The sequence below is a fragment of the Alligator sinensis genome, unplaced genomic scaffold, assembly GCF_000455745.1.
Source record: "Alligator sinensis unplaced genomic scaffold, ASM45574v1 scaffold71_1, whole genome shotgun sequence".
NCBI lineage: Eukaryota > Metazoa > Chordata > Crocodylia > Alligatoridae > Alligator > Alligator sinensis.
The window spans coordinates 5,400,243-5,407,837 of NW_005841834.1; the positions used below are offsets into that span (position 1 = coordinate 5,400,243).

A 7,595-nucleotide genomic window follows, 5' to 3' on the forward strand; every position below is an offset into this window, starting at 1 on the left:
GGTGGCCCCCGACTGCCCCGGCCCGGCCCCCGCCTCCTCACACACACCTGCACACCTCTAGCATTCACTCCTGCCTTTCGCTGTTCAACTCCTGGCAGGGTGCTGCACCCCCCCCCCTCCACTTTCCAGTGCGATAACACATACACATGTACATACGCACGCTCCCCTTCCCTTCCACAGTGAAATAACTTCCCAGTGAAATAACACACACACTCCCCTTCCCAGTGAGATATCACACACAAACACATACTCCCCTTCACTTCCCGGTGAGATAAAACACATTCTCACTCTAACATTAGGACTTGAGAAATCCCTACTGGAAGGACAACCTACACACTGTCCCTGACTTGTGAAAAAGCTGCAAGCCCTGCCAGGCAGGTGCAGCCCCGGGTGCACTTGTATTAGGGACAGCTTCACGTGCTTGCTTCCAATGTCTTTTACCCTCGTGTCTTACACCGTTGTTGTCAAGTTGGGATTGTGTGGCAAAGTGCCTTAGTGTGATTGTCACTGCCTCTTTTTTTTTCCCTCCTAAAAGTATGTCATTTTTCTTCCTTGCTTTTTAACAGGAACTCATTCGTCATGCTGGAGAGTGTGAGGAAATCTCTCACGCTTTCTAATGCAACATCCAAAACATAAGGGAATACGTAAGTCCCCATTTCAGTGTGTCCTCTCTTGTGCTGGTTGTGTAAAAGTCAGTCTCCCAGTTCGCCCTCCCTGGGGTTTGTTTCCCAGATTCCACCTCTCATTTATGACTTGGCTCCTCCTAAAATTCTGCCTTAGTTCCATACCTTTCACTATCAAGATGTACAATAAATTACCTACCACACAAAGGTTTCCTTTTCTTCTAAGCACCCATGGCTCCCTGACTCCTTGCTGGGTTTTGATCATTTTTTCCTAGCATGCATGTCTTTTTTTTTTTTTAATGAGGCAGGTCATAATTTTGAAGCCTGCAGGCATTTATAGGACCTTATGTTTTCATCTGCTTTTAGGTTTTTTAGTATTTTGTGATTTAAAGGATCTCATCCTCTCAAACATACCTACCAATAAGGCTGTCTATACACAGGGAAAGCAACCAGCATGAATATAGAAGAATTATACTTTTACACTGTTTTAGTATAGCTTCCAGATGTAGAAACTATTCTTGAGTGAGAGTGAGTTCACTCTACTTTTGAAGTGGAGGAATCATTCCAGAATATTTGCTACATAATAAGAGTAACTTTTATTTTAGAACATGGCATCTATGGAGGAGGTTGTATCCATACTGAGTTCGTTTTAGTTTTAATATGCTTCCCCCTGCCCTTGCCAAGTAGGGCTTGGCATGCACACCAGAGACAGATGAGAAAAGTCATCCAGGCCCATTGGGAAACCTTCATCTACTGAACACAGAGAGAAAAATCACCTATACAATGGAAGAATGAGAGAAAGTGAGATCTTTATCAGATGCACTTCACCTAGGATAGATGAAGGTAAATATTGCTTCAGTACAAGAGAATCCTTTCCCCACCAAGTTTCTTGCTGCAGCACTCTTTCTTGCCCATTCACTTACACACTTTTAGTTACTCACTAGGCCTTTCTCCCTTCCTCTTAAGATTTAAGTTGTGCCCAGCTAGGCCATTCCTTACTAGTGAATGCTTCCCTCACTCTTCTATTCATCTCTCCCCTCAACCCCAGGTGTAGGGGAAGGAAACAAAAAAGCTGTTTGGTGGAGTTATGATGCAGTTTATTCCCAGGTTACCTTCCACAAAAGGCAGAAGGAGATTCTGGCCATGGTACAGGAAGCAGCAACAGGGATGATACAGTCAGGTTTTAACTGACTGCATTATTATAGAGTCAGACAGTTTATCTAGTGGTAGAAGAAATGACTAGACATTTGCTTTCTACACAAGGCACAAAAAAAGAGCAGGTATAGAGCCACACCTGAAGAGTGCAGAAGTTCAGGAAGTTAGTCCTTACCTAGAAAGATTTGGGGAGCTAGAGTTTTCCCTATGAAAACTCCAGGAAATCTCAAACTATTGGAGACGAACATTGTGAGGGACTAGCTGAGTAGGTGACTTTCCTCCCCATCTAGCAAAAAAAGATTGAAAAGAAATAACATGCTTGCTCATGATTAGGCCCATCCTTGTTCATCCCCCCCCCCTCCACACAGATCTGATATCAGAGAAGAACTCAGTATGGATGATAAGAGTTTTCTTTTACACATTCATATAGGCCTCACATTGTCGGCAGCAAAGCAATGCATTTTACAGGCACCTCAGCTACTCTAAGTCAGCAACGTTTGAAATAATTCAACAAGTAACAGGATCAAGATAGACAGTTAACACACACAATCCCAAAGTATCCGTCTTCACTGCTGGTACTTAAGTGGAAAATACAAGACAAGGCAGCTTTTTGCCAAACTCAAAAACACTGTAAGAAAAATCTCTCTCAGTTCAAGATAAACTAGTTCATCAGGACATATTAATTTAATCAATTCTGATCTTGATTAAGCAGCATCTAAAGTAAAGAATAACTTCCCTTCTCCCAGGGACTTCCATTTCTTTTTACTGGCTTCTGCTCTCTCAGACATCACAGATGTCTGCTCCTTCTTCCAGCAGCTGAATTCACTACAGAGGCTACCTCTGCATCAAGCTGGCACATCAGGTGTTCTCAAATGTCTCCATTTAGGAGGAGTTAACCCTTCCATGACTCACAGGATGAGAGCTGTCACAGGTTCCCAAAACCTGTTTTGTAAAGGTGCTGTGGCTTAGTGCATTATTGTATTCAGGGCTGATAGTTGTTAGGTCTTCTTTTTTCTCAGCTCTATCTGTAAAAGCTTACAGTGTTAGATATCATAACAGACACTGCAGGACTGTAGGCTGCATGCAGTGGGGTTAGCATCTAGCCCTCAGGCTCCCACTTGGCCACTGCTGTCCCTATTGCTCTGGCTGCAAGATTAGGTGGGGTCTTGCGGGGGGCAGGGGCACCCTCTCTTCTCCAGCTTCTGCTGCATGCTCTTGCTCCTGCAGGCAGGGTAAGGCAGTACTAGGGGAACCGACAGGCTGGTGCAGTTGGGGTGCTGAAGGTAAAGCAGTTCTGTACATTGTGCAGTACTTGAGTTACAGGGCCACCTATAAGTTTATCAGGGTGACCACCAGTATCTGGGGGAACGTTTGTTCACCAGAGCACCCCAAGGGATGACAACTAGGTCGAATGGTCATAAACTACTACAAGACCATTTCAGGCTGGACATAAGGAAGAATTTCTTTACTGTCCAAGCCCCCAAGGTCTGGAACAGCCTGCCACCGGAGGTGGTTCAAGTGCCTACATTAAACACCTTCAAGAGCAAACTGGATGCTTATCTTGCTGGGATCCTATGACCCTAGCTGACTTCCTGCCCTTTGAGCAGGGGGCTGGACTCGATCTTCCGAGGTCCCTTCCAGCCCTAATGTCTATGAAAAGGGGGAGGTGAAGATGCATACATGTCCTGCAGCCTTCAGAGCTGTGGCTCCTGCTGGTGTTGCAAGCAGCCCTTTGCAGCTTAGTTGGAGAGCCCTGAACTGGAACAGTCAAACAGGATGAATAGTTGGCAAATATGCTCTTGTCAAGTGAACTATAAATTTGCTTTGTTTTGACTGTTTATATGAATATGTTCCTTAATCCTTTCTGTTTTCTGGGCTGAGCTGGGTGAAAAAGCTGAAAGTTTTGTTAAAGCAGAAATACTTTGCATAAATCACAACTTACAAATAGGAAATCCCTCTGATTTAGATGTATGCACATTAGTAATATTTAATAAAAACCACAGTTGCCCAAGTTGACTTATCAGCCTGCTTTGTTACTAGTGGAAGGACACACTATTTGCCCGTGTCATTATATTTTTAATTAGAAGTGTTTAAGCAAACACACACACACACACACACACACACACCTTGTTTATGATATTCTAATAGATAAATTCTGTTGCCTGAGAATGCTTCTAAGCAGGCACAGTTCAGTAAAACTAAGGTACAACATATTCCTCTCACTATTGGTAAGGAATAGTATTGGAAAGGATGGTAAAGAAAGCACTATTGCTTTAGTGAGAACTTAATCTTTTATAAGGGTTTATGGTTACTTTATACTTATGATAATAGTTGTATTTGTGATAACTAGTTAAATGTTTTGTTAGCTTGAAGCATATTTTTTCTGCTTGTTGAAAGAGGTTATATAAAGTTACTTGTAGCTCCTTCAGTGCATAATTGTGAAGGGGTCCTTTAGCTGGGTCCTAGGTCCAAATATTTTTGAGGGGCAAGAAATAACACTTCTTATGGGAATACAGCCTTTAGTCCATACTCCTCTGACCAAGACTAACGGGCAAGCTATGCTTTAAAATCTTTCCTGTTACTGCTTTCCAGGAGGCATGATGGTCCCATACAACCATCTAATTAAGTGTAGTCTCTAACCCTTGTTTTTATCCTAGGGTGGTAGTTTATAAAACAGCCATCTTACTGGACTCAGTATAGGGATAATTAAATAAAATATAATGGCTTTTGGCATACAAGAGGTTAAACTGGATCAGCAACATAGTGAATGGGCTGGTTCTGGCCTATGAAGCTGTAGCAGTTTGCCCATGTCTATGCATACAGTGGGCCCGAGCAACAAGGAGCTGCACCAGGGCCAGGGGGCTGGTAGCTATCAGCACTCTGGTGCTGTTTCTCTCAGCCTCTTCTCCGCCGTTCACTTTCCCCAAGGCTGTGGTTGGAACAGCTTCCAGCTGGTGAGGAACTGCATTGGGGCCAATTGTGGGGGGTGTGGGGACAGGGGAGAAGCAGCAGCAGCAGCATTGTGGACATTGGCAGTGCATAGGGGGTGCATGCAGGTGCATCCTCTATGAAAAGGCACCGTCAGTGTTGGCAGCACTTGCAGGCAGTTGCCAATTGCTACCCCCCCCCCCCTTTTAATGCCGACACTGGCAGCAGCATCTGCAGGCAGTCAGCGATCGCCACTGGCTGCCACCAATGCTGTTGGCAGCATCTGTGGGTGGTTGCTGACCCCTGGTCGGTGCTCACCACCCCCTCCCCACTGCTGCCGACAGTGTCAGCAGCATCTGCGGGAGTTCCCCACTTACCGTTGCTGTGCTTCCACCACTGCCAGTGCTGCCGTGGCCCCCCAGCTGCTGGGGACACTCGTTGTTCATGATTGTGGAAGCAGTTTCCAGCAGCCTGGCCTTGCCCCAGTGTAACTCCCCTCCTGCTGGAAGCGCACTTGCTCTGCAGAGGTGGTACTAGGGCTGGCCAAAACAGTAGTGGCCCGGGGACAGCGTCCAGTTATGTGGCTTTGGTGAAGGCTCAGGAAAAGCCCCATCACTGCCACTCCACTAAAACCACCTAGTCCGTGCCAAACTGGACCTGCATTGTTTCACCTTGGCTTGAAAAGATTGATGGACTTTGGACTAGATAGTTTTATGGTCTCTTCTGGCTTTAAAATGGAAGTATGGATGCAAAATATAGCTTATTATCATCTTCAAGTTATAGGAAACAGAACTTGGAAATTTTAGATTCTCACAAGGTTAATTCTGCTTTATGTCAAATGTGATTTACTGATAGACGCAATTAAAAAAGTGTTCCTGCCCCAATAACTTATGCATATGTAACACCCACACAAGCTTGGGTTATATATGACAAAGTATATGCTTTCGGTTGTTGTGTATTGTGTTGTGCGTGTTCATGTAGACAATATCACCCCTGTTGTTCTGACCACATGCTCTGCACATGGAAAGTCAGGGCCTTGTATCTAGGTGTAACAGGTTGCCCTCCCCAGTGCCATCTTCCCTGGTAATCCACGCCTTACGTGGGGCACCCTTGGAGTCTTCCTAGAAGTTCTCATCTTGATAGAAATGATGAGGATGATGTTCTTGCGAGTGGGAGACTGCTTACTGTATTTTGTATGTTGGGGCCTTTCACCTACGCGGGCCTGACCCCCGTCTCTCTAGCTAGGCCTCCCCATCTAAACCCACTAAACAGGGTTTGACTCGGAGGCTCTAGCCTTTTCAGGTGTCTTGAGGCTCACGGCCCCCTTTCCTGCTAAAACCTGGCTCAGAGGCCCAGCCACTGGCCCCACAGCCAAGGGGTTGCAAGTTCAAAGCCAGGTGATGGTCCCAAACTCACACTCTTCCAGTTCAAAGATAAAATAAAGTTGCACCCCAGGTGCACCAGACCTCCCTGGCCTTTTTAAGATCATGCCTTCAAGCACTGGGGTCAGTGCACCCTAAAATCTTGAGTCCCCACTGGCACCAGGGCATACATACCCCCCAAAAACCACACCCTCACTGGTGCCAGGGTCCCCACTCCATAGTGAGCCTCAAAAGTGAGGCCACCTCCTTCCTCTAATAGCCTCACCCAAACCACTGGTGTTATTCAGTAACCAAAAGAAAAAAAACAAAGCAGTCCTGTCTGTGGGCAATAACTGCCACTAAAAAAAATGTGAGTGAGGAAAGCTTACATTTGTAGGGTTCAGGCTGCAGCTCCCCACTGTCAGCTCCAGCCCTTGCTGTGGTGCAGCTGTTGTCTCTCCAGGGCTTCTATAGCTCCCTTCTTCCCAGCTCTGGACCACCCACCAAGCCTCTCCATGGAGCTCTAAGATACACTCTTTCATTATCCTGCTGCCCAGGGTTTTTATAGTCCTGGCCTGCCCCTTCCGGTCAGCTGACTAGCTGGCCAGGTTCAGCATTTAACCCCTTCCTTACTAGTACTATATGCCCAGAAAGTTCTGGCCTTAAAGGGGCGGACCTGTCTTCCGGTGGCAGGGCTAGGGTTCCCTGTTACACCAGGCAAAAAATGTCATATCCTGTGGCCTGATTGGCCAGTGGGGAGTGAAGGCTTTTCAGGCAGATTGGTTAAGAGAAAGACTGGAGTGTGGCACTCCATAACTGGACAAAGCCAGGGTGATGTCATGCAGAGGGATATACAATGAGCTAGGCTGATTTGAGGAGGAGGAGAAGCTGCCTGGGGCTGCTGAAGAGTGAAGTCTCCTCCAAGGGAAAAGGAATTTGCAGATAGTGAAAGGGGGAACTGAGGGAGAGGAGAGAGGGAGAATTCTCCCAGTATCTGGGAACTCTGCTCTCCTCCTTTTCTTCCCCCTTTTTTGAGGTTTTAAGGGATTAATACTGGGGAGGAGAGCATTGGTTTCTTGGGTTGGGTGACCAGGAATTAGATCTGGTAGTTTTAAACACGGTTGAAATCTAGGAGTATCTAATCCTGCCAGCTTTGGGCTGGGGTTGAGGTTTGCAACTTTCTGCTTCCAACTTTCTGTTCCCAGTGGAGCTGTTTGACCCAAACTACCTGCAGCTCAGGCCTAGTGGGTAGGCCTGGCTTTTCCTCTTGGATAAGCACCTCATTGAGCTCGTTGAGCTCTTTAACCTCCTGCGTATGGCAGGGGACCAGACGTTGATTTTACAGGTCCCTTCCCATCCACTGACTCTGACTCCTTGTTTCTTTTGATGGTTTCATAGACATTAGATATTAGGGCTGGAAGGGACCTCGGAAGATCATCGAGTCCAGCCCCCTGCCCAAAGGGCAGGAAGTCAGCTGGGTTCATAGGATCCCAGCAAGATGAGCATCCAGTTTGCTCTTGAAGGTGTT

General features: G+C 46.3%; 1 protein-coding gene across 1 annotated transcript in view; it reads right to left on the reverse strand.

Moving 5' to 3' along the window:
• The window catches only part of KCNB2 (potassium voltage-gated channel subfamily B member 2), a 343,724-nt gene extending 337,151 nt beyond the window's left edge, over nt 1-6,573 (reverse strand). Inside the window, exon 1 of the mRNA XM_006015303.3 lies at nt 6,457-6,573. The gene's annotated coding sequence lies outside the window, so the exon portion shown is untranslated. The remainder of the gene's footprint in view (nt 1-6,456) is intronic.
• Between the last annotated feature and the right edge of the window lie 1,022 nt (nt 6,574-7,595).